Raw genomic sequence first — 25,304 nt, 5'->3', positions numbered from 1 at the left:
AGAAGATCAGAGGTCAATCTGATGTGCCAGAGTTGTAGACCCCAAAGGGAAGTCAGTGCCAGCGGTAGGATGAGTGATGATTCACTCCTCCCACTTACTGTGTGCACTTCACATGCACCGTAACTTCTTTGCAAAATGTCTTATTACATCCAACAAAAAATAGACCATGATTTGACTGGATAAAAGCAATGAGAAAAAACTAAAATTATCCTAGGTTAAATCAGAATCAAATTGTGGTCAAGAACTTTAACTAGAGAAATGTGATACAAAGGAAAATAAAGGAACAAAGCTATAGCTATTGGTTATACAATGAAATAAGATCCTGCCTTTTGGTGGGAACATGTCAACTCCTTAAGTATCTGTAAATAAGAATGAAGCATAATGCACAGATAACAGAAAGAGAAAACCTGCTACAATTCCCAGGGGGCAGGGCCTCCCTCAAATAGTGAGGTAGGTGAATATTTTTAAAGATTATTTATTTATTTGTCAGAGAGAGAGAGAGAGACAGAAGCAGGCTCCCCACTGAGCAGGGAGCCCGATGCCAGGCTCGATCCCAGGACCCCGGGATCATGACCTGAGCTGAAGGCAGATGCTTAACCGCCTGAGCCACCCAGGTGCCTTGGTAGGTGAATGTTTAAGGAGTACAAAGAGAGCCATCCCTGAATAAACTCTGGATAATTTGGGTAAAGGTTATTTGTCTGGTACATACATTCTAATATTTTGAACCTCAATTTCCTCATCTGCAAAACAGTGTAGATAACAACATATATTCTCTTAAAACTTTTGTGTGAAGGGCAACTGAGATAATGTATGAGAACCACCACCAAAAAAATAGAAGGCAGTAATTATGGATGCAGATGTATCATGTCTGTTTTAGTGAGAATGATGCAATGTAGAATACAATTGAATCCCAATACAATTAAATCTGTAATAAAATATTCCCATTTTGTTTTTACCAGAATTATAAACAAAATCTGATTATTAAATCCCTACTATTTTATTGGTGTTTAAGCAAATATGTTATATCTCAAACTTTTACTAAAATATGGAACTATCATCTCTATTTTTGTATTTTTTTCTTTTTTTAAAAAAGCACCAAGTGATGAAGCCAAGACTACCATTATTTATGGACCCCACATATTTATTTCAAAAAGGAACCTAAATATGGATGAATAAACAACTCTGAAATTAACTGCCAATTAAACATGTAAAATCATCACATAATTGGGAATTTCACACATACTCTTTTGTATTTAACAGTCTAGCATGTGTGTGAAAGAGACAGAGAAAGAGAGACAGAGAGGGAAAAAGCAGGTTTGGCTTCCTTATTCAGTTGCAACGGATCGCTTTCCATCTGTCATGCCCCACATTATTTTTTATCAGCCGAATCAATTAGTTCACACAACAGAATTCATTGCCTAGCTTAGTTTTATTTCCTTACACACCCTCTTGAAAGGAATATTGTTTTACATGAATAAACCCCTTTCCTGAGCAAAACCCAAAATGTATACTTTTGTTTTCTGCACTGAGGGGAAAAGCCCATACACAGCACAGCATTATTTATTTGTGTTTGGTGTTTTGTTTGCCACAAAGCAACAATCATAAATAACAGCCAGTAGAGGACAGAGACTCAGCCTTTAATAATATTGTTTTGGGAATATATCACCTAGCATTGAAAATGTCATATAAAATTCATATCCATAGTTGTTTACAGAGGGAAAAAAGAACAGTTGCACTTTGCAATGCTAGCACAATTCTCCAAAACACTGAGAAAGATGCCGCATGCTCTTTTTTTCACACTTATTTTTGGTATCTGGAGCTATGTTTCAGGGTTATATTGATTTTCATTCTGGCTGTGGTTGATTAATGTTTCAGGAAGGGGTCTTGTGCATTAATACAGAGCTGAATAGAAATATCAGTGCATTTTCTCAAGTCAAAGTCGGGTAGAGGTTCGACAAAACGAACCCACCTACTGGTTTTATCTGGTAATGTGTTCACACGATAAAATGAATCTTTAAAATTGACAACCACATGGACTGGTTAACAGGAAGCTTGACACTCTTTTCAACACTTGCTATTGTTATTAACGACCTGTCAGCAACTTCTGGCAACCAATAAAATGTTAGTGTTTTGTGAGAACAAAGTGATCTTTTTTTTTTTTTTTTTTTAAGATTTAATCTCTAGGTTAAGTGTGTTCACCTTATAAATTTGCTTCCCAGAAGGTACATTCTTCAGTAATTGCTTTTCCTTGATAAGGATTTCTCACTCATTACAGGAAAACTGCAAATGTAATAGTTAAGGGACGATTCCATTGTAGTAACATTTTTCATCCTGACCCTATTCCCAAGGTTGAGAAATTGCTCGTCAGTTTAATGTTTTCTATTTGCTTCTTTGCCAGCTGCGTTTTTCTATTTTAATAGCTCATTTTCTACCATCCACAATTCCCTTCCTCATATCAGCTTGGCTTTTTCATTATATGACTATTACATGATGCTCATAGATTTCTCTGAACCTATTAAAATGTCCAACATATTGTCAACCAGATAAACAATCACACCTAATTAATGTGACTTGCAAACTCCTATTCATGTCTAAGAAGGAAATACATTTTGTAGAAATAACAGATAACCATTTTGACCCACTCGTTATTACTGGGTTTGAAATATTACATTTTATTTAAAGAAATGTTAATGATTATAGTGAATAAAAATACATTTAATAAAAGTCTTAGTAATTCAGTTCAGCTGTAATCAAAGGTTATCTTAATTAGAACTCTGAAAGAAATAAACATTTTTGTTATCTTTGTTCTCACATTTACTAAAATTATACAGCTTACAGGGAACATGATTAAAAATTCAACTTAAAGATGCCTTAATACTGTCAAAGACTAATAAACTTCAGAAAGTCTAGTAGCCATATAATGAGAAACTGATTTGGAATGAACTCTCCATAGAATAAATATAAAAAGTCCCAGAATCAAGGTCAAATGCATTTGCTTACCATACCCTTCAGTTCTATAAAATAATGCCACGTTTGTTTGCTTCAAATGTAAGCCAAGGTTTTTGTTTTACTGAAATTACTGAAAAGCTTTCATTTCTTAATGCTGACCCCAAAAAACACAAGGAAGGTAACTTCGTAATCAACTCATGTTTATCTAGCCTTAAAATCATATTTCCTATTGAATGAGGTCCATTTACTGTCTCAGAAACATCTCTTCTGGAGTCCTGAAGTTTTGATCTGGACTGACTGCTTTCTTGAAATGTTCCAGAATTCTTCATGTGAGTATCTTTTGGATTTACTGGAATCTCAATCATCTTTTTTTTTTTTTAACATTGTTTTCTTGTGGCTTATTGTCAGCTATCTCCTGAAAGGGTTACAAGAAAGAAAATCTGTATGTTCTTGCATGTCTGAAAATATATTTATTTTGACTTCACACTTGATTATTCTTTGGCTGGGAATAAGTAAATAAGAAACATTATTAAGGGGCGCCTGGGTGGCTCAGATGGTTAGGCGTCTGCCTTCGGCTCAGGTCGTGATCCCAGGGTCCTGGAATCAAGCCCCACATCGGGCTCCTGGCTCAGCGGGGAGCCTGCTTCTCCCTGTCCCTCTGCCTCTCTCCCTGCTCATGCTCTCTCTCTCTCTATCTCTGTGTCTCAAATGAATAAATAGAACCTTAAAAAAAAAATTATTAAAAAGTCATTGAATCTCAGAGATTTGAGTGGCACTCTTGTGTTCCACTGGTTTTTTTTTTAAGGGATTCTGAATGTTCTGTTACTATTTTATTGAGATAATTATAGATTCACATGAGGTTGTAAGAAATAATGCAGAAAAACACTTTACCTAGTTTCCACAATTGTAACATTTTGTAAAACTATGCTATAATATCACAACCAGAATATGGGCATTGATATAATCCACCAATCATATTTAGATTTCTCCTGTTTTACTCATACTCCCTTGTGTGTGTGTGTGTGTGTGTTTGCATTAAATTCTGTATAATTTTATCACCTATGTAGATTCCTGCTTCCACCCCCACAGTCAAGACACTGAACAGTCCCAAAGCTACAAGCATCCTTCCTACTGTGATTTTATAACTACAACCACCTTCCTTCTACCTCCTATTCCTCCTGTCCCCAGTTTCTGGACACAACTAATCTGTCCTCCATCTATAAAACTTTATCATTTCAAAAATATTATATAAATAGAATCATACAGTATGTAATCTTTTAGGACTGACTTTTTTGTTAAGCATAATTCACCGAAAATTCACCCAACTTGGATGTATCAATAGGTTGTTCCTTTATATTGTTGTGATTAACCATTCACTTGCCAAAGGATATCTGGACTACCTCCTTTTTTACTATTAAAAATAAAGCTGCTTTTAACATTTGCATACAGATACTTTGTGTAAGCACAAATTTTTATTTCTCTGGGATAAAAGCCCCTGGATATAAGTGCTTGGTCACTTGGTGGCAGCATGTTTATTTTTTTTTAGACTCTACTGTGTTCAAGATTGGTTGTACCATTTTACATTGCCACCAGCAATGTCTGAGCAATCCAGTATTCACATCATCATTTGGTGGTATCATTATTTTCTTGCTTTAGTTATCTCAATAGATAGATCATATCTCATCATGGTTTTAATTTCCATTTCCATTATGAACTTACGACTTAGAACACTTTTCAACATGCTATTTGTCATCTGTATATTTTCTTCAATGATAAGCATGTTCATTTCTTTTGTCCATCTTCATACTGGATTTTTTTATGTTGAGTTTCAGGATTTTATATATTCTAGATATTAGTGCTCTGTTGGATATATGGTTTGCAGATATATTTCCCCAATCTGTAGGTTTTCTTTTCATTCTCTTCACATGGGCATTCACAGAGCAATTTTTGTTTTAATTTTGATCAGGTCCAATTTTTTACTCAATTTTTCCTTTTAGAGATTATCTTATTATTATAAAACCTAAGAACTCTTTGTTAAGGCCAAAATCACAAAGATAGTCTATTATTTTTAAGTCTATTTTTTTTATGTTTTACAATTAACTCTGCATTCCATTTTGAGATGCTTTTTGTATAACATATGGTTTTATGTCAAGGTTTATTCTTTTGTTTGATTAATATCGAACTGGATTGAATTGCTCCAGGACCATTTGTTGAAAAGGCTATCTTTCCTCAATTAAATTGCTTTCCACTTTTGTCAAAAATGAACTGAGCATATTATGTGGATATATTTCTGCTCCATTGATCTATGTGACCATCTCTCTATCAATAATACACTGTCTTAATTATTATTGCTAAATATTAAACTTTATTATTATGTAGAGTAATCCTTCCAACTTTCTTCTTCATCACAAGATGTTTTGGCTATTCTGGGGCCCATGACTTTCTATTTAAATTTAAGAATTAAATTGTCTATATCTACAAAAAAACTTGCTGGGATTTTTTTTTTATTATTATGTTATGTTAATCACCATACATTACATCATTAGTTTTTGATGTAGTGTTCCATGATTCATTGTTTGCATATAACACCCAGTGCTCCATGCAGAACGTGCCCTCCTCAATACCCATCACCAGGCTAACCCATCCTCCCACCCCCCTCCCCTCTAGAATTTTTCCACAAATTCATTGTGGGTATATAGAAATACCATTGATATTTGTGTGTTTATCTTGCATCCTGCAGCCTTATTAAACTGATTTTTTGGTGCTATGAATTATTTGTAGACTCCTTAGGATTTTCCATGTAGACTATCATGTTATCCACAAATAGAGATAGATTTATTTCTTAATTTAAATCTGTTTTCTATTCTATCATTAGAAATTACAGTACTATATTGAATAAGAGTAGTCAGAGAGGACATTTTGCCTTGTTCCCAGTCTTTGGGGAAAACAGTCTTTCACCATTAAGTATGATAATAAAGGTAAAATTTTGTACATGCTTTTTTTCTTTCCAGTTAATTCCCCTGTATTTCTAATTGGCTGAGAGTTTTATCAGCCATGGATGTATATGGAATTTTGTCAGGTTGCTGCTATAAAATATTCATAAACTTGTTTGCTTAAAACAGCACATTCATTACCTTACAGTTCTAAAATTTAGGGGTCCTAAACAATTTGTTGGCAGGGCTGTGTTCATTCTGGAGACTAAAAAACAAAAGATGTTGCCTTGCATTTCCAGCTTCTAGAGGCCTCTTCCTCTATCTTCACGATTAGCAGAACAGCATATTTGAATCTCTCCTTCAACCTCTGTCTCAATCTTTCTCTCTCTGTCTCTATCTCTGCTTTTCCTACCTTTCTTCCATTATCACACCTCATTCTCCAACTCTAATCTTCCTGCCTCCATTTCATGAAGACTCGTGTGATTCCAATGGGTCTACTCAATAATCCAGGATAATCTCCCCACCAAAATCTTTAATTTAATCATATCTTCAGAGCTACTTTTTCTATATAAGTTAATATATTCATAAGTTTGGGAATTAGGACATAAACATCTCTGGGATAGGAGGCATTATTTTGTCCACTACAGATGATATAATTTCTCCCCCTTAGCTTGTTAATGGATTACACTAATTGATTTTTAAGTGTTGAACCAGGCTTGCATACCTGGAATAAATATCACTTAGTCATCTTTTGTCTAATTATTTTTATATATGATTGGATTCTATTTGCTAATATTTTGTTGAGGGTTTTAAAGTCTAAGTTCATGAGACATACTGGACTATGGTTGTGTCTATGTGCATGTACATGTGTGTGTTTTGTCTTGGTCTGGTTTTGATATTAGGATAATAATGCCTCATAAAATATAGGAAAGTGTTCCCTCCTTTTCTATTTTTTTAAGATATTGTGTAAAATTGGTATTAATTCTTTTAAAGTTTGGTAGAATGCTCCTGTGATACCAAACTCAAATTAGAAATTCAATTTTTTGGATGGGTACAGGTGACTCAGATGTCTAATGCATCTTGCTTGAGCCCTGGTAGACTGTGGTTCTAGAGGAATTGATTTGCTATTTTGGGGAAAGGGAGTTTTTATTTTTATTTACTTTATTTTTTTTAAAATATTTTGTTTATTTGAGAGAGAGAGAGTGAGAGAGAGAGCACAAGAGCAGGGTGAGAGGCAGAGGGAGAAGCAGACTCCCTGCTGAGCAGGGAGCCCAATGTGGAGCTCCATCCCAGGACTCCGGGATCATAAACTGAGGTGAAAGCAGTTGATTAACCAACTGAGCCACCCAGGTGCCCCAGAAAGAGTTTTTAAACTATGAATTCAATTTAGTTCACAGTTTTAGGGTAATCCATATTACCCATAATCCTATTAGTATTAGAGGAGTTGTGGTAGTTTGTGTTTTTTGTTTTAGAAATTGGTCAATTCATCTGTTTTCAAATCTATGTAAAGTATTATTAAATAATAAAAGTTTTCATTAGTTCCTTATCATCCTCTTGATGACTGCAGGTTCTCTAGAGATATCCCTCATTTCATTCCTAATATTGGTAAATTTGTATCTTCCCCCATTTTTTGTTTTGCAAGAGGTTTGTCAATTTCACTGATCTTTTCAAAGAATCTGCCTTTGTTCCATTGATTTTATTTTAATGTTTTTCATCTCATTGATTTTTGCTCCTCATTATTTCCTTCCTTCTGCTTCTAATCCCTCCCAAACTTTTCCAGCATTACCCTGAAACCAAAAAGGACACTACAAGAAAAATTATAGGCTAATATCCCTGATAAACATAGATGAAAAATTCCTCAACAAAATACTAGCAAACTGAATTCAACAGCACATAGAAAGGATCATGCATCATGATCAAGTGTGATTTATCCCTGGGATGCAAATATGGTTCATCATACACAAATGAATAAATATGATGTACCATATTAACAGAATGAAGGAAAAAGTCATATGATTATCTCAACAGATGCAGAAAAAGCTTTTGACAAAATTCAGCATTGTTTCATGGTAAAACTCCCAACAAATTGGGAGGAATGTATCTCAACATAATAGAGATCTTATATGACAAGTGCACAGCTAACATCATACTCAGTGATGAAAAGCTAGCAGGTTTTCCTCTAAGATCAGTAACAAGACAAAGATATCCACTCTCACCACTTCTATTCACCATAGTACTCAAAGTCCTAGCCAGACAGATCAGGTAAGAAAAAATAATTCAAAAGCATCCAAATTGGAAAGGAAGTAACATTGTCTCTCTTGAGGCTTAGTGTATTTCTGTGTGTTGTGGTACCAATGACAATTTGATTTTCTGGCTTTTTCAGTATTATTTTGAACTGCTTCATTTATCTGATGCCACTGGGGCATCCACCAGTCCTTACTTGTGATGCATGAGAGGACAGAAGGTTTTACCCCAGGCCAAGCTTCCAGATATCTCTTCAGTAGGGAGGAACATGGGATCCTCCTTGCATTTTCCCCCCATACCCTCTGCCACTGCCCCACATCTGCCCTGTAGTCTCCAGGCAGGAGAGAAGAATTTCTGGCCCAAGGGGACAAAAAAGCTTCATGGTCAGTGATCTACTGATGTAGTATTTCTCTCCTGTTGGCTCTGCCCGCCTTCCTTGATATCTCTTAGTGGAAAAGGGCAGTCTCAAGCCTGGTTGAGGAGAGAACCTCCCTTAGCTAATTATTTCTGGTAGAACTCCCAACTCATCCCCCTTACAGTTGGTATCAGGAGAACACTCATTCCATCAAGGGTAGGAATGAGTCTACCTGAGCAGTTTTCTGTTGCTAGGTAGAGGGTAGGGAAATATCAAGTCTGGGTGGTATTCTGTTGAGTAGGATCATAGAAGATTTCCTGCTGCTATGCTGTCCTACTAGTTCGAAGGTCCCAAAACAGCCTTTCAGAGTTCTCCTTTGGTTCTCTTTTGTGCCCTTTCTAGGGATTATGCAGTTGTGCTTAGCGAGGAAGTTTAGGGAAAAACAGGCCTATACCATCTTATACAGGCTGAAATTCTTTAAGTTTCTTTTACTTTTGTCTTCCCTTGTTACTTTGAAATTTTACTAGTGCATGTCTAGGTGTCAATTTCAAAAATTATATTCATCTATACTGGGTAAACACTTAAGGCTTATGTTTTTGTCTTTTTTGTTTGTTTGTTTTTCAGCAGTGGGAATTTTCCTCAATCATTTGTTAGCTTTTTCCCCATATATTTTTACCTATTCTCTCAGCCTGGAACTCTTATTACTTGAATATTGGCCTATCTGTACTGATTATAGTTTTTTAATTTTGTTTTCCTGTGAGGTGTACTGTATCTTTATCATTTTGTTGTATGTTCTAGGAATGTTACCATTCTATGCAGATACTTGTATACATTTTTTTTTCCAATTGGCAACCAAATTTTTAATCTCTAAAATACTCTTTCCCCCCATTTTTTTGTAACACCATTATATCGTTTCTATAAATCAATGGCTTTGAAAAGCTCTGTAAACCAATTATAGGTTTTGTTTTTAAGTTCTTTTCTGTTCCCTGAATTATCTCTTATTTCTCCAAGATTTCATTTTTTGTTCATTTTCTTTTGTATTTTATTTTTATTCTGTTGCTGTTTTGAGCCTCTTCTGCTAAATGGCTATTTACCATGAACCTTGCTGATTGTTAACTTGATATATGAGAGGGGCATTTTCTTCCATTTACAGTGAGTTAGGTTTGCTGTCTATTGCTGTGGTTTCTCAAATGCTGTAATGATGAGAACAACAGCAACTCCCCACAGGTTTACTCAATTCTTCCAAGACTACCTCTACCATTTTTAGTCCTGGGGCTGAATGCTAGACTGACTGGTATTTTTCACTTATATAGTGTCCGAAAAGATACACCTATTTTCTTTATTAAACTTCAACCAATTCCCATTTTCAGCACTCCTTCACACCTTGGCCCTACAACAAACTGCCACAGAGAAGCCCAGAGCCTTTTCTGGGTTTGGCCAAGCAATCTGCATTTCATGACCTACTGACATCTTCCTCTCTCCTTCATCCATTAACATTCTCCAGAGTCCAGCTTCAGAAAAAGACTCCTTTATTTCTCTTTGCTCTTGTTGCTCTGTTCTTTTTCTATTATTTCTATGGAGCACTGGGTGTGCAGTCGAGGGATAATGGGATGTAAATGCTGGTGCTAAGTCTTCCATCTTAAATTGCAAGCCTATACATAAAGTTTAAGTGCTAAATTACATTTGTTATAAAGATACATTTGAGAGCAGAGAAAATCTCTTCAGCATGATATTTACCAATAATTTTTAGAAAAGAGAACAAAAATTCTGCCTGTTATATTATTCTTTCCATGACAACTGAATTACAGCAACAATTTCCCCAAAGGGTTAAAAGGGAAAGTAGATACTGGATTATCGTAGGGTCATACAGATATTATATCTTTAGAAATCTACTTTTGATCTACTTTGCATCCATACAGAATAAAACATTCTTTATTTTTTCTAAAGATTTTATTTATTTATTTAATTGACAGAGAGAGAGAGAGACAGCGAGAGAGGGAACACAAGCAGGGAGAGTGGGAGAGGGAGAAGCAGGCTTCCGGCCGAGCAGGGAGCCCGATGCGGGGCTCGATCCCGGGACCCTGGGATCATGACCTGAGCTGAAGGCAGTCGCTTAACCAACTGAGGCACCCAGGCACCCCAAGAAAGAGCCTACAGCACCTGGTATTCCCAGGCGGTCTCCCATCCAAGTACTAACCAGGCCCGACCCTGCTTAGCTTCTGAGATCAGACGAGATCAGGCGTGCTCAGGGTGGGATGGCCATAGACAAACATTCTTTAATTTATAAAAATTGTTTTTTCCTGATTTTATTAGGCTACTTACATATTTATTATTTAAAAAACTGAAACATGTAAGAAGAGTGCCACATTAAGTAATTTAAATATTTGTTTGAATACTATGTCCATCCATATGTGAAGGAGTATACATAAGAAAATGGTATCCTCTTTCATATATATATATGTATATATATATATTAAATTAGACTCAATGTTTTTACTATTTGATTTGCCATTGACTAGAAGTGTGACTAAGGGAAGTCATTTTACCTTCCTGGGTTCAATTTTCTGCCTGAGAAAAGAAGGGACTATTCTAGGTAAGTATGCATTTTCTTAGGATTTTACATTTTATAAAGTTATGTTTTGGTCTGTATGTGCAATCTATGTTTGGAACTTCAGCAGTTAAACTGGGGAACTTTTGGTTTCAGTGTTCTACCTCATTTGCTAACATTTTCATCGATGAAATATTTGGGGTATTCTGGAATTTTTTTTAAATGTTACTCAAATATTTAATTAACTTCAATAAATGTTATTGTCTTTATTTTTGGCAAGGCACTGAACTTATTTTATGAACAGTGCCAAAGGCAGTTTAGAGGACAACACAACATATAGGTCAAATATACATTGGGAAATGCATACATTAAGAAAGTACATGAATGTGCTGAAATCATTTTAAAATTTATACACAAAGAAAGATTAAAAATCAGTGTATTTATTTTGCAAGACTATGTGTGATAGATAATTCAAGGTACTTACTACATGTCCATTCTCATCTTTTTTTTCCCAGTTGAACTCTGGTATTTTTCAGGATGATAATGCACCAAGCAAAAATCATTCAATCTTCTAGATTCCCATGCATGCAAATTCACATAAATGACCCATATCTGACCAATTAGATATAAGCTTCAGTCTACTGGGTAGCACTTCCAAAAAGCTATTGATATCTACAAAAAATATCAAACTTGGTACTTTTTTTTGCCTTTTACGTCCTCCCTCTTTCCCTGCCTCCTTCCCTCCCTTTCTTCCTCCTTCCTTCTTTCCTGCTTAAAAATAGATATAGCAATTAATCTTCTAAGCATAAGGCAACAAGCAACAGAGTAAGGATACTGGAAGACAAAGACAAAACCATCCTTGGAAACTGTACCATATCAGCTCTGTTTTCCTTTATGTCTGAGGTTTCTTGATTCATGAGAAAAATAGATCTCCATTTAGCTAAATCTTAGCTGTATCTCTATCATGTGAAGCTGAACATTTTAATTATGAAGTTTTTTCATTTTCCAATTAAACACATTCTGATGAAATGACATATGAAGAGTATAATATTAAAATGATCTGTTTTTATTGTGAATAAGGACAGTCAGATGACACATATGTTACACAAATTCAACTAACACCATATTTTAAAACTTCTCAGAGAAGTGGCATATACTTGCTAGGAGGTGTCATTTCTAAATACAGGTAACCGTATTAGCAAATTAAGTGAAATTCACAGCTTTAGAAAAAAATAAAACTAGACATCTAATCACTATACAACTTGACCAGAAGGATAAAGAACAGTTCTTTAGGTGGTCTAAATATGGAAGGACATTTAAAGTAGAAGGAACAATATGTTCAAATATATAGACATAGAATTGTACAATATATTTAAAGAATGTCAAATCATTCAATAATTGTCTTTCTTAGTGATGTATAAACTCTGAGCATAGTGGAGATCTAGCAAATTGAGTTCTCTTAGCACCTAGTACTGTGCCTGGTACATAGAAAGTGCCCAAGCTATTTATGAAATAAGTGAGTAGATAAATGCACTTATGAAAAATTCCATATAGTTTGGAGGTGATAAGGGAGAAAAAGACAGGGAATATATTAATTCATAATGATTACTTTTTTTCCTGATTGTGTCTCTCATAACCAGGTTCTTATTATTTAACATGATGAGAATAATCATCTCAGGAAGGCTATCTTTCTGTGAAAGATAAAGCCATATGCCAACATACTCCAACATTAATGAATGAGTATAAATTGTAGGGGTTTACTAAACATGTAATATTGACCATGTTAGACATCATAGAATTTAAAAAAATGTCAGATAATAACTAGTTAATTCACTAAATTACATCATTAAGATTTTAGTAGTTTATGCAATTTTTAAAATAATTTGATAGTAACAGAAATAAGATATAAATTTGAAATGTTTCAAAAAGAGGTTGCTTAATGAAGTCATATTTAAGAAATATATGTGACTACTACTACATCAGATAAATTATTTAAACCAAATAATTTAGAGATTTGACTTTCTTAGTTTATATAAATATTTCTTGCAAGATAACATATATTCTTAAAAATTAAATCTGTCTGTCTAGCCAATCTCCATTTCATCCTGAATTATAGCTTACTTTTACATAAAGTCATAAAAATTGTATTCTTCCAATTTCTATTGGTAATCAACTGTGACATTAAATGGCATAAATCTTTGTTCAATTCATTTCCTGCTTCTTCAAAGAAATGAAAATAAAGTACATCTAAAAATGGTGATTACAGCAAGCACAAGAGATTCTAACTTTTTTGCTAAGTTCTTAGAAGTTTTCATTTAAATTTAAACCTTCCCTGCCATTCATCTGTAGCAATAAGAAAACTTGCTTCATTCTTGACTAAAAGTTTAAGACTAAACTTTTTTATTTTGTTTTTTCAGATCAATTTGAAAAGCATCATTCATAGTCCCGTGTTTTCTAGCTCAAACCTCAGGCAATACCACTGACTATAACAGTCTAATGTAAGGGTACTGGGCAGCCAGAGAAAATGAGTCCAGACCAGTAACTCTTCTGAGACTAACTCATTCTACTGCATTGAGTGTATTTCTAGAACAATCTATACCTAAAGTTTTTCTTACTCATAAAAGTTAAATTATGCATAATATCTATGATGGGAAGATAATCTGTAGATTTGTGACTTATTTTCTATAGCACTCTTGAATCTGAAAGATTTTTAAAATTATAAACTATGGAGTATTTTTAAAGCAAAATTTCAAACATGTCAAATGCTTAAAAGAGTAGAATTAAATATCCAACACATTCAAAAATTCAAAAATTGTTAAGATTTCTTTTTCTCCATTGTTATTAAAACTTATTTACTAAAATTTTAAGGGAAATCTCAGAACTTATATACCTTCACTCCTACATACTTCAACATGCAGTTTTTTTTAAAAAATAGGAAATTTGAATTGTGTAAGACTGTTGAATCACAGACCTGTACCTCTGAAACAAATAATACATTATATGTTAAAAAATAAATAAAAAGAAGAAGATAGCAGGAAGGGAAGAATGAAGGGGGGAAATTGGAGGGGGAGATGAACCATGAGAGACTATGGATTCTGAGAAACAAACTGAGGGTTCTAGAGGGGAGGGGGGATGGGGGGATAGGTTAGCCTGGTGATGGGTATTAAAAAGGGCACATACTACATGGAGCACTGGGTGTTATACACAAACAATGAATCATGGAACACTACACCAAAAACTAATGATGTAATGTATGGTGATTAACATAACATAATAATAAATAAATAATAAAATAAAATAAAAATAAAAAATAGGCAATTTGTTACAAAAGAACTCTGTTCATATGACATATACACAACAACAAATCTTTGGAATCATTAAATATCCAGTTCACTCTAGGACAATCACTAAAAAAAGAGGGGAAAAAAAAGTATAACAGATATGTTAAGAAAGGAGAAAAGATGGAATCATAAAAAATGGCCAATTAAAATCAAAAAGTCACAAGAGCAGAAGACAAAATAATAACCAATAAAAAGGATAACAAATAGAAAAAAGCAGCACATATTTTAGATATTAATCCAACTATGTCAATAAGCACTTTGAATATGAAAATTTAAATGTACCAATTAAAGGAGAGATTGTGAATGGACCAAAAGAACAAAGCACAACTATATGTTGTCTACAAGAATCTCACTTTAAATTAAGACCCGTATAGATTAAAAGTGAAATAGATGGAGAAAATATACACTATGCTGACACTAACCAAAAGAAAACAGGAAAAGCTACATTAATTTCAGCCAAACAAACTTCAAACCATGGAAAGTCATCAGGTAAAGTGAAAGGCATTTCACCATTACACAATGGTGAAAGAGTCAATTCCCTAAGACATACAGTTCTTAACATGTATGAGCTTAATACTGGAGAATCAAAATATGTGAGGCAAAAACTGATAGAATTCCAAGGAGAAAGAGATAAAACCACTAACATACTCAAAATTCCAACACCCCCTCTCAGAAAAGAATAAATCTAGCAAACTTCTGCTAAGGACATAGAACTCAACACCATCAATTAACTGGATATATTTGACATCTAAAGATTACTTTATCTAACAATAGCAGAGTTCACATTCTTCTCAAGCTCACATGGAATGTTCACCAAGATAGACCACATTCTGGGCCATAAAACTCATCATGACAAATCTAAAGAATTGAAATCATACAATGTGTGCTCTCAGACCACCATGGAATTAAACTAGAAATCAGTAACAGAAAGATAACTGGGAAATCCCAAAATACATGGAAATTAAACAACACACTTCTAAATAACACGGGATTCAAAGAAGAAATTTCAATAGAAATTTTTAAATATTTTGAACTAAATAAAAATGAAAACAGAAATTATTAAAACTTGTGAGATGCATGGAAACAGTACTCAGAGGGAAATTTATAGCACTGAATACACATATTAGGAAAGAAAAAAACCTAAAATCAATCATGTATGTTTCTATCTTAAGAAACTATTAAAAGAAGAGCAAATTAAATCCAAAGTAAGCAGAAGAAAATAAATAAGAAGAATCAGAGTAGAAATCAATGGAATTGAAAATAAGAAGTCAATAAAGAAAATCAACAAAGCCAAAAGGTAATTCTTCGAAAAGAACAGTAAAATCAATAAGCCTCAAAGGCATCTGGGTGGCTCAGTTGGTTAAACCTCCAACTCTTGACTTCAGCTCAGGTCATGATTTCAGGGTCCTGGGATTGAGCCCCACTTTGGGCTCTGTGCTCTGCAGGGAGTCTGCTTGATGATTCTCTCCCTCTCCTTCTGCCCCTACCCCTACTTGCACACACACAGACTCACTCTCTCTCTAATAAATAAATAAATATTTTTAAAAATCAATAAGCCTTTATCTCTAAGCTCCCTAAAAAAATAAAATTAAAAAAAGAGAGGATACAAATTATTAATATCTTAAATGAAGGAAAAGACATAACTACAGATCCTATGGACATCAAAAGGATAATAAAGAAATATTATGAACAACTGTGTCATCACAAATTTGATAACCTAAACAGAGCAATTCCTTGAAGGACACAATCTGCCTAAATTCACACAAGAATAAACAGAAAATCTGAATAGGCCTATATCAATCAGAGAAATCAAATCAGTAATTAATAACCTTCCATAACAGAAAGCACTAGGCCCAGATGTGTTTACTGGTGAATCTACTATATATTTAATGAAGAAGTTATGCCAGTTATCTACAATCTCTGTCAGAGGATAGAGACAGAGGAAATCCTTCCTAACTCATTCTATAAAACCAATATTACTCTAGTAACAAAACTAGAAATAGACATAAGAATAAAAACTAGAAACCAATATATTTTATGAACATAGGTGTAAAAATCCTCAACAAAATATTAGCAAATCAAATCCAACAATGTATAAAAAGAATTATACACCATGAACAAATGGAATTTATCCCAGGTATGCAATGTTGGTTCAACATTCAAAAATCAATTAATGTAATCCATCATACAAACAGGCAAAAGAAAATAACATGATCATAGCAATAGATTCAGAAACAGTATTTCACAAAATTCAAAAACTATCCATGATAAAAACTCTCAACAAACTAGTAATAGAGGGAAACTTCCTCAAGTTGGTAAAGAATATTTGCAAAAACCTACAGCTCCATCTGCTCCATCTTTTTTTTTTTAAAGATTTTATTTTTATTTATTTGACAGAGAGAGACAGTGAGAGAGGGAACATAAGCAGGGGGAGGGGGAGAGGGAGAAGCAGGCTTCCCGCTGAGCAGGGAGCGCAACGTGGGGCTCGATCCCAGGACCCTGGGATCATGACCTGAGCCAAAGGCAGACGCTTAACAACTGAGCCACACAGGAGCCCCGCATCTGCTCCATCTTATTCTAGTTCTTTATCTCATATGCCCTTGCATTAGCCTCCTCTCCCCCCAAAAAGATGGAAGAAAAAAAAAAAAGACTTCTCTTCCCTCTTAGAAAGCCCCCATATATATAATATCTTAAAAAGCCCCCATATATATAATATCCTTAGGGATCACTGGCCCCTCACTTTAGTATCAGATTTTGTTTGGTTTCTGCTGGAATATCCTAGTAATGAACACTAGGTGGTATTGGGTGAATAAGAAAAGACATATATAATAAAATGGACAATATAACAAAAATACATTCATAATTTAGATTGGCTAAAAATGATATTTCAAATCAGTGGAAAAATAAATGTGGGGGAAAAAACTTGGTAGTCATATATTTAAAAAATAATGAAAGGTATAAACTTTACTCTTTACATTAGAATTAATTTCAGGTACAAGAAAAATTTGGATATAAAAATGGAACCATATATTTTATCATTATAATAAAATATTTCTAAATTCAGATACATAACAAAAGTTATACAAAGACCAAACATACATGCCACTCATTCCAGTCTTTTTTCTAATATATAAAGAGTTTCTAAATATCAATTATAGAAAAATCAATAATAATAGAAAAATGAGCATATACTATAATGAGATTTCTCAGGGAAGGAAATGCAAAGGAATCTTAAAGGATGAGAAATGTTTATTCTCAATCATAACAAAATAAATGTAAATTAAAATTATACATATACCATTTTTTCTCCCTCAATACTGGTGAAGATTAAAAAGCTTGAGACACATTGTACTGACAAAGTTTAAGTAAAAGACTTTCTTTTACATTATTGGGGGATTAGAAATAGCAAAAAACCCCAAAACAATCTAAATGTCTATCAATAGCAGAATGATTAAATTGTGGTGCTTAATTCAATAAAATTTTATATAGTTGTTTAAAAATATATAAGGAAGCTTTGCACATAATGAAATGATTTTTAATACATATCATTAAGTAAAATAGTCAAGCTGTACAACAGTGTATATAGTATAATCAGTTGTGTGAAAGAAAAGGAGGTGAGCATGCATGTATATGCACATTTGGTTATATAAACATAAAATATGGGTGGGAAGTAACCACTGAAAATGATAATACAGGTTGCATTCAAAGAAAGAAAGTGTTTAATTGGAGATCAGTTACATCAAATGGGCTTCTACACTGTTATTTTGCATATTTAGAATTTGAACTATGTCTATGTATTACATCAACAGAAATACTAGTTATAAATTTACAAGTTTCAAATTTGATATTTGGAAAGTGCAAAATACCAGCAGTCATAAATGTTTTTATCACACTGGAAATCTATTTATTCAAACTGGTATATTCATTTGCTTTTCTGCCTCCCTCTTCCACATTTAAAGGGCCTTTGTTATTATATCAAGCTCACCCACATAATCCAGGATAATCTCCCGATTTTATGTTAGCTGACTAGCACTTTTAATTCTCCTTTACCATGTAGCATAACATTTTCAAAGGTTCTGTGAATTAAGATGTAGACATCTTGATAGAGCCAATATTCTGCCTCCAACAATAGGTAACTTTTGGGAAATATCTGTACTTTGCTCATGTGTAAAATGGAGATACCACAACCTCAAAAACAATGGGCCTTCAGCTCTTCCTGCTTTTTGAAATTATGAACTATGCTATATTAAGCAGTATAGTGAAAGGATAGAGAACCATCTTTCATGTCAACGGACCTCAAAAGAAAGCTGGGGTAGCAATTCTCGTATCAGACAAATTAGATTTTAAGCTAAACTCTGTAGTTAGAGACACAGAAGGACACTATATCATTCTTAAAGGGTCTATCCAACAAGAAGATCTAACAGTTGTAAATATCTATGCCCCCAACATAGGAGCAGCCATCTACATAAGTCACCTGTTAACCAAAATAAAGAGACATATTGATAATAATGTTAATAGTAGGAGACCTCAACACTCCACTCTCAGCAATAGATCATCTAAGCAGAAAATCAACAAAGAAACAAGAGCTTTGAATGACACACTGGACCAAATGGACCTCATAGATATATACAGAACATTCCACCCTGGAACAACAGAATACTCATTCTTCTCGAGCACACATGGAACTTTCTCCAAAATAGACCACATACTGGGTCACAAATCAGGTGTCAACCAATACCTAAAGACTGAGATTATTCCAAGCATATTCTCAGACCACAATGCTTTGAAAATGGAACTCACTCACAAGAAAAAGTTTGGAAGAAATTCAAACACTTGGAAGCTAAAGACCATTCTGCTCAAGAATGTTTGGGTCAAAATCAAAGAAGAACTTAAACGATTCATGGAAACCAATGAGAATGAAAACACATTGGTCCAAAACCCGTGGAATACTGCAAAGACAGTCCTAAGAGGGAAATACATAGCCATCCAAGCCTCACTCAAAAAAACAGAAAAATCCCAAATACACAAACTGTCTTTACACCTTAAAGAACTGGAGAATCCACAACAAAGGAAGCCTAACCCATGCATGAGAAGGGAGAGAATTTAGAGCAGAGATCAATGAATTAGAAACCAGAAATACAGTAGAACACATCAACGAAACTAGAAGCTGGTTCTTTGAAAGAATTAATAAGATTGATAAACCACTGGCCAGACTTATCCAAATGAAAAGAGAAAGGACCCAAATTAATAAAATTATGAATGAAAGGGGAGAGGTCACGACTAACACTAAGGAAATAGAAACAATTATCGGAAATTATTATCAAGAACTATACGCTAATAAATTAAGCAACTTGGAAGAAATGGATGCATTCCTGGAAACCTATAAACTCCCAAGACTGAAACAGGAAGAAATTGATAACCTGAGTAGACCAATAACCAGTAACGAGATTGAAGAAGTGATCAAAAACTTCCCAAAAAACAAGAGTCCAGGGCCTGATTGATTCCCTGGGGAATTCTGCCAAACATTCAAAGAAGAAATAATACCTATTCTCCTGAAGCTGTTTCAAAAAATAGAAACAGGGGCACCTGGGTGGCTCAGTCGGTTAAGCGACTGCCTTCAGCTCAGGTCGTGATTCTGGAGTCCCAGGATCGAGTCCCGCATCGGGCTCCCTGTTCGGTGGGGAGTCTGCTTCTCCCTCTGACCCTCCCCCCTTCATGCTCTCTCTATCTCTGTCTCCCTCCGTCTCTCAAATAAATAAATAAAATCTTTTAAAAAAAAAAAAAAAATAGAAACAAAAGGAAAGCTTCCAGACTCATTCTTTTTTTTTCTATGAATAAAGCTATGTGAGATTCTTTTTTATTTTGTATGAACAGCAACACAGTTTAAATGAGGGGTTTTTCTCACCCTGAATAAATCTAAAGTAGATCTGAAATACCATTAGGACTTTATGAATTTTCTAATACAGTATTAATAGTTACCTTATTAACAGTAAATTCAACAGAGTAAATATCTACATCCAAGACTGCTAGCAACAAATTATTTATTTATTTATTTTATGCAGTGTTCCATGATTCATTGTTTGTGAATAACACACAGTGCTTCATTCAATACATGACCTCTTTAATACCCATCACCAGGCTAACCCATCCCCCCGCTCCCCTCCCCTCTAGAACCCTCAGTTTGTATCTCAGAGTCCATAGTCTCTCATGGTTCGTCTCCCCCTCTGATTTCCCGCCCTTCATTTTTCCCTTCCTACTATCTTCTTCTTTTTTTTTTTTTCTTTTTTAACATATAATGTATTATTTGTTTCAGAGATACAGGTCTGTGATTCACCCTAGTCATTCCATCCTAGTCATTCCAGACTCATTCTATGAGGCCAGCATTACCTTGACCCCCAAACCAGGCAAAGACCCCATCAAAAAGGAGAACTTCAGGCCAATATCCCTGATGAACACAGATGCCAAAATTCTCAACAAGATCCTAGCTAACAGTATCCAACAGTACATTGAAAGGATCATCCACCACGACCAAGTGGCATTTATCCCCAGGATGCAAGGGTGGTTCAACATTTGCAAATCAATCAATGTGATAGAACACATTAATAAGAGGAGGGAGAAGAACCATATGGTCCTCTCAGTTGATGCAGAAAAAGCATTTGACAAAATACAGCATCCTTTCCTGATTAAAACTCTTCAGAGTATAGGGATAGAGGGAACATTCCTCAAGTTCATACACTCCATCTACGAAAAACCCACAGCAAATATTCTCGATGGGGAAAAGCTGAGAGCCTTTCCCTTAAGATCAGGAACACGACAAGGATGCCTACTCTAGCCACTATTATTCAACATAGTACTAGAAGTCCTAGCAACAGCAATCAGACAACAAAAAGAAATAAAAGGTATTCAAATTGGCAAAGAAGAAGTCAAACTCTCTCTCTTCACAGATGACATGATACTTTATGTGGGAAACCCAAAAGACTCCACCCCCAAATTACTAGACCTCATACAACAATTCAGTAATGTGGCAGGATACAAAATACAATGCACAGAAATCAGTTGCTTTCTTATACACTAACAATGTAACTGTATAAAGAGAAATTAGAGAATTGATTCCATTTACAATAGCACCAAAACCATAAGAAACCTTTGAATAAACCTAACCAAAGAAGTAAAGGATCTATACTCTAGAAACTACAGAACACTCATGAAAGAAATTGAAGAAGGCACAAAAAGATGGAAAAATATTCCATGCTCATGGATCAGAAGAATAAACATTGTTAAAATGTCTATGCTGCCCAGAGAAATCTATACTTTCAAAGCCATCCCAATCAAAATACCAACAGCATTTTTCAAAGTGCTGGAAGAAACAATCCTAAAATTTGTATGGAATCAGAAAAGACCCCGAATCGCCAAGGAGATGTTGAAAAAGAAAAACAAAGCTGGGGGCATCACATTGCCTGATTTCAAGCTATATTACAAAGCTGTGATCACCAAGAAAGCATGGTACTGGCACAAAAACAGACATATAGACCAATGGAACAGAATAGAGAGCCCAGATATGGACCCTCAATTCCATGGTCAAATAATCTTCAACAAAGCAGGAAAAAATATGCAATGGAAAAAAGACAGTCTCTTCAATAAATGGTGCTGGGAAAATTGGACACCTATATGCAGAAGAATGAAACTTGACCATTCTCTTACACTGTACACAAAGATAAACTCAAAGTGGATGAAAGACCTCAATGTGAGACAGGAATCCATCAAAATCCTAGAGGAGAACATAGGCGGTAACCTCTTTGACATCACCCACAGCAACTTCTTTCAAGACACCTCCCCAAAGGCAAGAGAAACAAAAGCGAAAATGAACTTTTGGGACTTCATCAAGATAAAAGCTTCTGCACAGCAAAGGACAGTCAACAAAACAAAGAAGCAAACCAAGAATGGGAGAAGATTTTTGCAAATGACACTACAAAGTGCTGATATCCAAGATCTATAAAGAACTTCTCAAACTCAACACCCAAAAAACAAGTAATCAAGTCAAAAAATGGGCAGAAGACACGAACAGACACTTCTCAAAAGAAGACATACAAATGGCTAACAGACACATGAAAAATGTTCATCATCATTAGCGATCAGGGAAATTCAAATCTAAATCACATTGAGATACCACCTTACACCAGTTAGAAAGGCAAAAATTGACAGGAAACAACAAATGTTGGAAAGGTTGTGGAGAAAGAACACTTTTACACTGTTGGTGGGAATGCAAGTTGGTATAGCTACTTTGGAAAACATTGTGGAGGTTCCTCAAAAAATTAAAAATAGAGCTACCCTATGACCCAGCAATTGCACTACTGGGTATTTACCACAAAGATACAGATGCAGTGAAAAGAAGGGCCATATGCACCCCAGTGTTCACAGCAGCAATGTCTGCAATAGCCAAACTGTGGAAAGAGCTGAGATGCCCTTCAACAGATGAATGGATAAAGATGTGGTCCATATATACAATGGAATATTACTCAGCCATCAGAAAGAATGAATACCCAACTTTTGCATCAACGTGGATGGGACTGGAAGAGATTATGCTAAGTGAAATAAGTCAAGCAGAGAAAGTCAATTATCATATGGTTTCACTTATTTGTGGGACATAAGGAATAGCATGGAGGACATTAGGAGAAGGAAGGGAAAAATGAAGGGGGAGAAATTGGAGGGGAAGATGAATCATAAAAGACTGTGGACTCCAAGAAACAAACTGAAGGTTTTAGAGGTGTGGGGTGGGGATGGGAGGATGGGTTAGCCCGGTAATGGGTATTAAGGAGGGCAGGTTTTGCATGGAGCACTAGGTGTTATACGCAAACAATGAATCATGGAACACTACATCAAAAACTAATAATGGGGTGGGAGGATGGGTTAGCCTGGTGATGGGTATTGAGGAGGGCACGTTCTGCATAGAGCACTGGGTGTTATGCACAAACAATGAATCATGGAACACTATATCTAAAACTAATGATGTAATATATGGGGATTAACATAACAATAAAAAAATTTAAAAAAAACTAATAATGTACTGTACAGTGACTAACATAATAAAAAAAAAGTAAAAAAAAAAGATTTATTTATTTGAGAGAGAGAGAGAGAGAGAGAATGAGAGCGAATGAGAGAGAGTGGGAGGAGGGGCAAAGGGATAGAATCTTCAAGCAGACTCTCCACTGAGCATGGAGCCCATACACGGCTGGATCCCATGACCCATGAGATCATGACCTCAGCCAAAACCAAGAGTCAGATCCTTAACCAACTGAGCCACCCAGGTGCCTGGAAAATATCCTAATTCTTAAGTCAGGGGGTGAACTCACAAAGGATTAATTTATAGTTTTATTATCATATTTCTAAACTTATAAATAGACTATCAACACCTATCTATCCTTTTGTGTTTACCAAATGCTATATAAGAAAAATTTTAATTAGTAAAATTTTAAAAAAATTTAAGTCCACGATTAGAATGAATAATTACAAAATGGTAGAGGAGAAATGTCTATTTATTATGCAAAAATAATCACTGTATGACCTTCCTAATATATAAATTAACCTATTAGTTATTTAAATATAATGAGAATAAGATCCTGATATAATAGCAGTAGGAAATTGGATAAAGGCAAACAGTCTCATAGAAATGTTGATTCCATTCATTTAAATCTTTTCAATTAAAGCATTTTTCATTAAATTATCAATACTTCTCTTGATCCTAATTTCCTCTTTTGGATTAGATCCTACAGTCCAGTTCATTCTGGTAAATTTTACCAGAGTTTACCCTACAGTAAATCCTTGTGAGTGAAATCAGCATACACTTCAAATGAGGAAAAGAAAAATGAACCTGAAGAAAATTGACCTGCATCCTTCAACTGACTTTGAAACAACCACAGGGCATTTTAAAAGTCAAGTTTAGAACTATTTATCCCAGTGAGAAACCTAGAAAGAAAATGCTGTTTACACTAAAAGAAAAAAAAAAAAGCTGGTTCCAAAGAAACATACAGATTAAAAGCTTTTTATCAATAAAAAAGATCTAATTACTATTGTCAGGATCGTCTTTTATTGTAGCACCTCAACCCTCAAGAGAGGATACCATCTGGGCGGATTTCAGTCAGATAGTGAAGGTAACCTAGCAGAAATGTCAGCAATAAAAACTGCTTTCTCAAATCTTTCTGATTAAATACTCTAGCATAAATTCACTCAGAGTTGTTAGGGAAACCACTGAAGTTCATTTGTTAATCTTTGAAAAATTTCATCCTGAAATCCACAAATTGTTTGAAGTCTATTCTGTAATCTGATTCATGTCATACACCCTTAATTGAACTATAATTTTCTGTCTTTTTCAGTAATGTAATTAAATCAGAGTGATTCACCTCTCTATGATGATTGAAGGAGGATGTGGCTTTAGTTCCTCCTTCCTTTTTAAAAGGTGGTTTGTCAATGAACTGAAATCTGTGGGACAGGATTAAGACACTTAAATAGATCTGCCTTCCAAGTAAAAATATTTTGTGGAATAAACTGGTTATCCTTGCTAAATCTTTCAATAGCATTGAAATACTCTAAGATATTTCTACCATATGAAGTTTACTGCTTTTATTACCCTTATAAAAATTCTATTTATGGAATTATTCCATCTCCTTTACTTCAGGAATCAGAGTTTGATTTGAAAGTATGCCAGTGATGGGGTGTCTGGGTGGTTCAATCTGTTAAGCAACCAACTCTCAATTTCAGCTCAGGTCATGATCTCGGGGTTGTGAGATCAAGCCCCATGTCGGGCTCCGCACTGGACATGGAGCTTGCTTAAGATTCTTTCTCTCCCTCTCCCCCTCCCCACCCTCTGTCTCTCTCCCTCTAAAAAAATAAAAACAAAAACAAAAGTATGCCAGTGATGATTTATAAACTCAAATTGG

At 34.7% G+C, this 25,304-nt stretch overlaps 1 long non-coding RNA gene and 1 other non-coding gene across 2 annotated transcripts in view; both read right to left on the bottom strand.

Moving 5' to 3' along the window:
- Positions 1 to 25,304, bottom strand: part of LOC144382139 (uncharacterized) — a 195,476-nt gene that overhangs the window by 110,550 nt on the left and 59,622 nt on the right. The gene's annotated exons all lie outside the window — the stretch shown is intronic.
- LOC118523981 (5S ribosomal RNA) lies at positions 10,630 to 10,748 on the bottom strand. Its single transcript, XR_004911370.2, has one exon. It is a non-coding gene; the product is annotated as a 5S ribosomal RNA (ribosomal RNA).

The sequence above is a fragment of the Halichoerus grypus genome, chromosome 6 (genome assembly GCF_964656455.1).
Source record: "Halichoerus grypus chromosome 6, mHalGry1.hap1.1, whole genome shotgun sequence".
NCBI lineage: Eukaryota > Metazoa > Chordata > Mammalia > Carnivora > Phocidae > Halichoerus > Halichoerus grypus.
This window is presented reverse-complemented; position numbering and strand designations above follow the sequence as displayed.